Source organism: Girardinichthys multiradiatus, chromosome 11 (assembly GCF_021462225.1).
Source record: "Girardinichthys multiradiatus isolate DD_20200921_A chromosome 11, DD_fGirMul_XY1, whole genome shotgun sequence".
Classification (NCBI taxonomy): domain Eukaryota; kingdom Metazoa; phylum Chordata; class Actinopteri; order Cyprinodontiformes; family Goodeidae; genus Girardinichthys; species Girardinichthys multiradiatus.
Window position 1 is genome coordinate 44,403,766 of NC_061804.1, and position 10,137 is coordinate 44,413,902.

Sequence of the window (10,137 nt, forward strand, 5' to 3'; positions counted from 1 at the left end):
AATGCACTACACAACCAATTCAGGCGCAGCTAAGAAGTAAAAAGGTGATCATTTTTTTAATTTCTAATTGGCAATCAGGCACCCCTCTTATAATGCTCCCAGGCTGAACTGTCCATGTTGCCCTTATCAATAATATCCAATGATATTATTAAACTTTGTATTACTGTTTTGGCATCAGAAAAAACAGCTGCTGCTGTGTTTTCTTTGGCTCAAACTTGCCATTATGCCTTTTCAGTGAAAGGAAATCGGCAGCTTTATGTCACATACTGTTCTAAATCTTGCATAAAAGTGTTTATACTCATACTAGTTCTACTTATACACATCGTCTTCTGCTTACCTGGGACTGGGTCATGAGGGCAGTTCAATTCATTTCAGTTCAATTAAGTCTTATTTATATAGTGCCAATTCACCACACGTCGTCTCAAGGCACTTCACAAAGTCAATTCAGTTGAATCATACAGATTTCAAGTCAGGTACATACATTCCATTTAATTCCTTTTTTTTCCAATTCATTTCCAACTATCAAACACTATCTAAGGAAATCCAGCAGATTGCATCGAGTCAGTAATTTGCAGCATTCACTCCTCCTGGATGAGCATGTAGCGTTAGGATCAATTGGAATGTTATAGCTCCTCTAGTGGCTTCATCTAAGAGAGAAAGACAGTGTCGAAGCCGTCTCTGCTTCCCTGGGTCCGTTGATTTGGGCACAGGTTTCAAAAGCGTGAAATAAACACACAGTACAATCAGCTTAAGTTCGCCTCTGCGCAGAGTGAGAGAGATTCCCCAGTCAACACCTGCGAGCAACAACTCTCCTCTCTCTCTGCTTCCAGCTCGTTTTATTAAGTCTCCAGGGTGTGTTCAACATTTCCTTTTTTACATATATCATATCACTCAGTTGTATAGCATAACAGTTCCTTATGTCCAAATAAGGAGTGCTTCTTGTTATTACTTCCAGCAGACTCATCTTATCTTGTCTCCGGCACTCCCTGTCCGCTGCACCCCCCTGTCCTTCACCAATTTATGACCTTGCACTCCCTATCCGCTACTCCCCCTGTCCTTCACCAATTTATGCCCTCTATCTGCACATTCCAGTTACACACATAGATAGTTTATATTCTACAACACCCCCTTTTGAACTCTCAATAAGAGTTCACACCCCAAAATGTCCTTTAACCAAGTACTTCTAAGAATAAGTAGAAATAAGAAAAAATATTACTGTACCACCTGTAAAACGAGAAAATCATTAAGAAAACATGCATCCATCTTATTATGCGTCCATGAATTCACACTCTGAGTCCTCATCCTGGTTATGGTCAATTTGCAACAGTGGCATCGTTGTTTTTGGATCCCTCCCCTCAATTGTGGAGGTGATGAGGCGCACCATCAGAGAACAAAGTAGCACCTTTGCCCTTCAGCCTGACTGCATGGGTTGTCCTCTCTGTGACCTGAAATGGACCGGTCCACCTTGGCTCTGACCACTTTCTTTTGATGACTTTCAGGAGGACCCACTCGGCTTCCGAGGTGGTGGTTCCGACCCTGGTCTCTGGTTCTGCTGGGATCTGTTTGGAGAAAGCTGTAACAAGACTGTGGAGAGATCTGTAATAATCACGATGAGACATAGATTGTTCACACTCAGTGAGAAACGGTAACCTTGTTTGGGGGCCTGGAAATGGCAGTTCATTGCAGCTCATGTGGGGTCAAACCATGTTTCTGATTTATAGAACTCCGTACAGACATCATAGCTAATGGTAAGACAGTAACCCAATTCATTTTGGTCTGTGCACAGATTTTAGCCAATTTGGTTTTAAGGGTTTGATTCATTCTTTCAACCTTCCCCTGTGACTGTGGATGGTACACATTGCCAAATGAGTGTTTCAGTCCCAGGAATTTTTCCACTTCCTTTAGTTCCTCATTTTTGAAATGTGTTCCGTTGTCACACCTTATTTTAGCTGGAAAACCGTGTCTAGGGATATAATGATTTATCAAACACTTCACCACAGATATGCTGTCTTCCTTTTTTGTAGGCCATGCCTCCGGCCATCCAGTAAATGCATCCACAGACACCAACAGATATCTGAACCCATTTACTCTCTCAGTCATGTCTGTATAATCAATGATAACCTCTTTTCCTGCTATTGGGTCTACTGGGAACTTTCCAGGTACTGGCTTCAAGGTTGGTCTAACATTGAACTGCCTGCACATCTCACATGAATTAATCCAACGCACTGCCATTGGTTTCAAAAAAGGGTGCCACCAGTTTGCGAGATTTTTCAACATTTGCGTTGTTCCCACATGTCCTGCTCCGTGTGCTTCTTCTAGGGCTACTTTGGTAAGACCTGGTGGCAAGATGGGACGTCCGTCTGGGCTTCTCCAGAGACCACTCTGATCCTCTGAGCCCCCTCGGGCCTTCCAAACTGATTTTTGCTCGGGAGAGGCCCCCTTTTGTAATTTCATTACTTCTTCCAGGACGGGTTCAGGTGTCCACCCTGCTTCTGAACACAGCATTATGTGCCTGCACACTGTTTAGCTGCCTGGTCAGCTGCCTGGTTCCCTTGTGCTACTCTGGTGTTACTGCTGTCATGTCCTCTGCATTTAATGACGGCTACTTCTTGCTTCAGCCAACTTTCTCATTTCCTGTTCATGTTTAATGGGTTTCTGTCCTGCAGTTTTGAATGCTGTCCTCAGCCACTGTTTGAGTTCTACATGTACCGCTCCTGTAGCGTATGCGGAATCTGTGTAGATGTTAACCTTCTGTCCTGCTCCTAGTTCCAGAGCAGCTATTACTGCCAAAACTTCTGCTCTCTGCGTTGATTATGCGTCTGTCAGTTCCTCTGCCTGTACTGTGACAAAATCTGTCCCTGTGTCTTCCACCACTGCGTATGCTGCCTTAAGTCCTTCTGTGTCATGTCTGAAGCAGCACCCATCTGTGTACAGGTTTCGGGCATCTGTTAGGGATGTACTTTGTAGATCTGGTCTGATTTTTTCATTGAACTCCACTTTTTCTGCGCAGACATGTGGTGTACCGGTAATTATTCTATCTGCCATGTGTATTCCTTCATGTGTATATGTGATGTTTGGGGCCTCCAGCACGTTACTCAGCCTCTGTTGTCTCAATGGTGAGAGTGTGAAAGCCTGAGAGTTCACAAAGGCCACCACACCATTTGATGTCAATGTGTTAAGAGGATGTCCCATCACTACGTGAGCTGTTTTTTGGATTATTTTAGCCATCCCTGCTGCGTGTCGGGTGCACTCATGATGTCTTTGTTCCATATTGTCCAACATTACACTTATGTACATTAGCACTGTTCTTATTCCCCCTATTTTCTGGAACAGCACACCATTTGCCGTGTGTGCTGTGACAGAAACATCCAACTGGAATGGCAACGTGTAATCTGGGTGTGCCAAATGTGCAGCTTGCAAGAGGCTGGTTTTTAAGTTAATGAATGCTTCTTCAGCTTCTCTGGTCCATTCAAGCGGGGCAGTGAGGTTTCTCATGCCCTGTTTTTTGACAAGATCTCTAAGGGGTGCAGTGAGGTCGGTGTAGCCGGGCACAAAAGATCTTTCCTGTGAATCCTAGGAAAGACAACATGCCCTTAACCAGGAGTGGTTTTGAATAGGACAAAACTGCAGACTGGTGAGCTGGGGACATCCCCGTACCAGGTTGGGAAACAACTCTGCCCAGAAAGTCAACCTGACGTCTGCAGATTTGGAGTTTGGCTTTGCTAACCTTGTAGCCTTTTTTGGCCAAATGCGACAGGACAATTGCTGTTGCCTCAAGGCATTCAGCCACAGTGGGTGTTGCGAGGAGAATGTCATCCATGTACTGAGTCAGAGTGGTGTTTGGTGGTAATGGGCAATCTTGGAGAGAGTCTTTCAGAACCTGATTGAAGATTCCTGGAGAAAGCGCAAATCCCTGCGGCAATCGAGTGTATCTATACCTATGGGATTTATAGGTAAATGCGAAAATGTCCCTGCATTCATCAGCTAAAGGAAGGCAGAAGAATGCGTTGGCTAGGTCAACCAGCAATGGTCAGGGTTAAGATTTGTCAGAGCAACATAGTGATTGGGCACGGGAACAGTAGGGGTGGCCAAAGCTGCATTTATGGCCCATAAATCATGTGCCATGCGCCATTTACCCGTCCCTTTTTTCTCCACTGGCAGAATGGGTTTGTTCCATGAAGAGGAATGTGCGGACTCTAAAACACCTGAGTTCCAGAGGCCTTCCACTGTATCTTTAATGCCTAGTTCTGCTGGTGGTTTGTGAGGGTATTGGGGCTTCCATATTGGTTGGTCGGTGATCAACTGAAAGGTAATGGGGGAACATTGAATCAGGCCTACATCTGTGGGCCCCTCTGCCCAGAGGGTGGAAGGCATTTTTTCCACAATAGCAGCTGCCAGTGGATGGTCTGTTTTTTCCCTACCATGGTGTCTGTCTAATTGAACATGCTCCAGCGTGCCCACATCCGTGGAGTGGTTGAATATGCAATAAGTGTTCCCTGAGGGCGAGTAAAAAAGGTTGGGGGTTGCCAAAGGCTGCCAATCCTGTAGGCTCAGGGAGCGTTTTAACACACCTCCAAGTTCACGTGCTTCATGACCTGGGTGCAGAGCCAAAGAGACATGAGGCACGCCATCAGACCACATCCTAAACCACACTTCCTGCTCTTCAGCCAAGTGAACCTCGGCCACCACTCCTTCTGGTGCTACATAAATGTCTGTGGTGACAATGTCCCAGTGCGTACCCTCTAATTCGTCAGCAAAGCTTTCCTGGTAACATTCACAATTATTTCTATCATAAAACAAGGTGACATGCGGGGGATCAGGAGGAGGTACATAGGGCACCAGAGTGGAGACCCAGGATTTCCCGTGCACAGAGAATACCTCTGTGCGCGGTGGTTTCAGGTTGCCACAAAACCCAGTGTATGTCAGCCATTGAGTCGTGCAGTGGCTGGAGGAGGTATTGTCCATGTGAAAAAGAAGTGTTATTGCCACAAAATAACTGAATGCCATTGGGCAGGTGAGCCTGCTGTCCATCACTCCCGCATAAAATGGTTGCTCCGAGTTTTATCAACATGTCTCTACCCAGTAAATTTACTGGTGTGTCAGTGGAGACTAGATAACTGTGATTCAATGTCTTTCCACCATTTTCAGTCTTTAAGGGCTTGGTATATGGCAAGACTTGTTTTGCCCCCGAGAACCCCATGACAGTTGTAGTCCTAGTGGAGAGTGTGTTTGGAGGAGCCTGTTTGATGGTTGAACATGTGGCCCCAGTGTCCACCAGAAAAGGAAGGCTATTTCCGGACACAGTCACAAACAGCAGGGGGTCCACAGTCCCGCTGTCTTCTCGGGTCGGTGGGGACCTTCAGTGGTGCTCAGGCCAGAGACTAGGCTCGTCCCAGGCTGGTAATTGAAGTTGTGGTCCGTGTGCGATGCGTGCTGGCCCACCTCTGCCTCTGTATGGACGGGCCGGAAGAGCCATGGCGGGACCATAACACCCATACCCTCCGGGTGGACCATTCTTATGGGGGCAATCTCGGGCCCAGTGTCCAGGCTCATTGCAGTAGTAACACACATCAGCACTATCCTCTGTGGTCCTCTCTGGAATCCCCTTGCTCTCGGCCCTCTCCGTCCCCCAAAACGACCAGCATGTCCCTGATATGGGACCGGGGCCTGATGCCACTGTCCTGCTGTTTCTCGATTTCCAGGAAATGGAGGAGCCTGAGGGGGCTGAGACACTGCACCTTCATACATAATTTTAGGTGTTTTACCCTCCTTTTTCTTTTCCCCCACCTTCTGTTTAGCCTCTGCTAATTGCATGGAGCTGAGTTTGTAACGTTTTTAATTCACTCTCCTCATTTTGTTTTGCCTCTTTGACTTTAGATAAATGATGCATGAGATGGCGCACCCATACTCCAGTCTCTGCCCCAGGTAGGTCGGGATTATCTTCCATATTAGTCTTAACCTGCAACGGTAACCCTCTTAAGACAGCATCCCGGAACCAGTCCCTTTGGGGACCAGCTCTGTCTGGATTAGTTCCTGTCTGTGTTTGCCACATGGATTTGCACTGCTCTAAGTATTCTCTAGGATTTGTGTTTGCGTTCCACTCAAATTTTGGAATGGTACGTCCTCTGGTTACTGGATACATTTGTCTAAGAGCTATGCCTACGAGAGTGGAAGAGAAGGTAAATGGGTCCCCATCTGGTGCTGTTGTTATACCCGCAACAAGCTCTATGTCCCTACAGCTGTGTGGCTTCATGCATCGTCCATCAATGGCCCTGTAATCACCTAGAGCTAAAGTGGTGCCTGCTGTCAGGGAGTCCAGTGTCTGTAGCCATATAGAGGCACCTTCTGCGATAGGGGGAAGTTTCTCACACAAAGTGGTGAGATCTCCCAGTGTGAATGGCTTGTATCTGTTTCCTCCAAATTGTTGTTGGAACAGTGGACCCATATAAGAAGGTTTGGGCTGGGTTCTGGGTCTCATGTTATAGCCATGTCCAGCAGGGGGAGGAGTAGCCTCAGGTACTGGTGGCATTGGGGTTGAGGGAGATGACATAACTTCCTCATTTTCAATTGGTAACTGATTCTGTACTGTAATAGGTGGTGCCTGCACAGCAGCATCATAATAAGTTACCGCAGTCAGTGGTTCTTGTTTTACCCATTTCCCTGACACTGACATATTAACTGAGCCCTCAGTTACATCTGGTTTCAGAGGTGTGACCAATTCCATATCGCTGGGTGAATGGGAAATATACGGGGTGGAACACTTTATTGGGCCAGAAGCTGGCTGCAATTTGTCCCGTAATACCCGGTCAGCAAATGGGTCAGTTAGTGGAGCCTGTGAAATGAATGAACCTCCAAAGGACAGTGCAGACCCAGCAGTGGAATGTGAGCAGAGAGAGGCGGGGGCTGAGGGGGAAGGAGCATTCGGTGATGGGCCAGGAGGAGACTGTCCATTTACTGGCGGCAGATCAGAGAAATATCTCCGTTACTCATCAGCATTCATACACAGTGCATTTGCCTGGTCTTGTTCTCAGTTATATGTAGAATTCAAGGTTTCTCAGTCCCCCGGGCCTCTAACCCAACTTAATCATACTCCCCCGTCGAGGACATATGCTGAACCGTCACGTTCGAGAAACTACTATATTTTTTCACACAACACCACCACTGAGTCTTGTAATTTTCTTAAAACAACATCCTATTCACCAGTTTAAATCCTAGTCAACATTTATGACACTCTTTTTCTTAAGTTTTAGCAGACTCAGACTTACTAAGACATCGGACACAATATTAATTTAGCCTATCGAAAATCCAAAAGCAGAGTTTGATAAAACAGGTTCTGTTTACCTTTTCTGTAGTTTTTGGCAAGCCTTTGTCCGGTGTCTGTTGGTCCTTGTCAGTGATCCCAATTTTCACCTGTTTTCCCAAATCCCGGATGACGCCCCAAGCTGCTTCCCCGGGTCCGTTGATTTGGGCACAGGTTTCAAAAGAGTGAAATAAACACAAAGTACAATCAGCTTAAGTTCGCCTCTGCGCAGAGTGAGGGAGATGCCCCAGTCAACACCTGCGAGCAACAACTCTGCTCTCTCTCTGCTTCCAGCTCGTTTTATTAAGTCTCCAGGGTGTGTTCAACATTTCCTTTTTTACATATATCATATCACTCAGTTGTATAGCATAACAGTTCCTTATGTCCAAATAAGGAGTGCTTCTTGTTATTACTACTAGCAGACTCATCTTATGTTGTCTCCGGCACTGCCTGTCCGCTGCAACCCCTGTCCTTCACCAATTTATGACCTTGCACTCCCTATCCGCTACTCCCCCTGTCCTTCACCAATTTATGCCCTTTATCTGCACATTCCAGTTACACACATAGATAGTTTATATTCTACAAAAGCTTAGCAGACGAACGTTGAGCCAGTTTTCATGTCTAGACCATGAAAGAGCGCACATACAGTTAGTCACAGTATAAGCTCAGCCAGTCGCTATATCTAGGAGAGACAGGGTTAAACACTGAAAGACAAGGCCAAGTGTATCATCTGTAGAGGGTGAGCAATAAGTTGTTAGCAGCGGCAGCTTGGCCGACGTCCTCCTTCAGGAAGGTGCCACAGCTAAACATGAAGCCAGGTCAGATGTACCTTCTAGAAAGAGAAAAAAACACAGAGAGAACATAGAGTTAAAAGCAAAATAACAGCAAATAACGCAAAACTGGAGAGTAGTATGAGAATGTAGCAGAGAGTGTGAAAGTGGTCAATATGTCCTCCAGCAGCCTAAGCCTATAGCAGCATAACTACAGAGATAGCCAGGATAACCTCAGCCTGTCGGGGTGCGATATTTTGGACTTTGTGGTTTTTGTGTTACTTTTGGTTTAGATGTTTCTATTTTTGGGTTTTGTATCATGTTTGTTTAGTTCTCTCGCTCCTAGTTCCTTTAGTGGTTTCTTTCTTTTTACTTGTTATGGTTTTCTTATGATTATCATTACGATTATTCTTGTTATTATTTTAGTTCCCTTGTCTTCCCTAGTTTAGTTTCTCATTTAGTATCTCTGTGTTTATTTATGGTTTGGTATTTGTTCTCTTTGCGCTCTTCTTGTTTACTAGTTTATTTTATCTGTTCTTCCTCATCTTCCTCTGTTCTTCCTTTTCTGTGGTTTATTATATTCTGTGTTAGTTCCTTATGTTTAGTTTCTATAGTTGTAGTTCTCCCTCCTGTTAGGTCAGCTTTAGTTATTGTTTATGTAACCCAATCTGTCCCTCTGTGCGTCCGTAGCTTGTGGAAGACACTCCGTGAACTCTGCGTTGTGTTTTGGATGTAGGTGAGGTGTGTTCCAGGCGGAAACAGAGGCACCAGACACAGGATTCTGCGTTGTGGCGAGACCTTGAAGCATTTATTTCCTCCAGTCACTCTTCTTTCACCTTACAGGCAGTAAAAGCAAACTGTGTTTAGCACGTTCAGTTGTTTAGAACAAAATAAAACAATAAAATAAAGTAATTGTCTTCTTCAGTTCAACAGCATACAACAGACAATAGTATGCACCCACATTGCACTAACTGTACTTTGTAACAGTGGTTCTTCTAGCGTCATCTTCACCGTCTTCAAATATCAAGCATAAACACTGCTCTAATATGTGTCTGTGTGATAACTTAAATCTTGTCAATAAAACAGTAGTTTGGTAAACATACATTAACTCAGTTATTTAACCCTTCTAACATCCTAAATAATTAGCTGCATGAACAATATTAGTCACCTATTGGTGTATATTGTATTGTAGTACACAGCAGATGCAGCTTACCTTACAGGCAGTAAAAGCAAACTGTGTAGGATATAGTAGCTTTCGCGGCAAAACCTCAGAGCTACGGTGTCCCTACTAGGACAAACATCCCAGAACTGCTGCATTTCCAAAGAACACCCACAGAACAACAGCACCATTTGTTGGAATATTTATGTCACTATCTTACATTTACATCGTGGTTTACTTTTATTCTTGTCCTCCTTTCCTCTGCTTCATCCTCATTTTGTTCTATCAGTGTTGGTTTAGGTTTGTTTACTTTTGTAGTCAGGGTTTCCTTATGGTTTCTATTTAGTCCTTAGATCTTAGGTTGTTGTTCCCTCCAATTTCTCAGTTTCCTTTAGTTCATGTTTTGATTCTTATGCTTTATTTATCTTGGTCTATAGTTTCGTTTAGGTCTGCTCACTGTCTTGTTAAGTAGTCCCTTTATGCAAGTAGTCCCTTGTTTAGTAGTCTCCCATGCTTTAGTTTCGTATTAGGTTCCCCTGCTCCCTCTGTCTCCCTGCTTCCATGTCACACCTGTTCCCTGTTTCTTTGATTACCTGCCCTTTGTTATCCCTCGGTATATTAGTTAGTCTGGTTTATGTGTTTGAGGCTGGTTCCTTCCGTTCACCACCCCGTTCTCTACTCTCGACTATGTTCAGAGTTTTCCCTGTTCCTGCAGAGTCAACTTTTGTAAGTTTTGGATTTCGACTATGTTTGTACCTGGAGTGTTCTTTGCTTCGTTTCTTTGAGAAGAACTTCTGGAATTAAAGGTTAAGTTTTTCTACAACATGCTGCTGCCTAGCTCTTGTCAACCTAAACCTCAGAACGTGACACAGCCACTCTAACTATACGCTTTATCAAAAAGGAAAGTT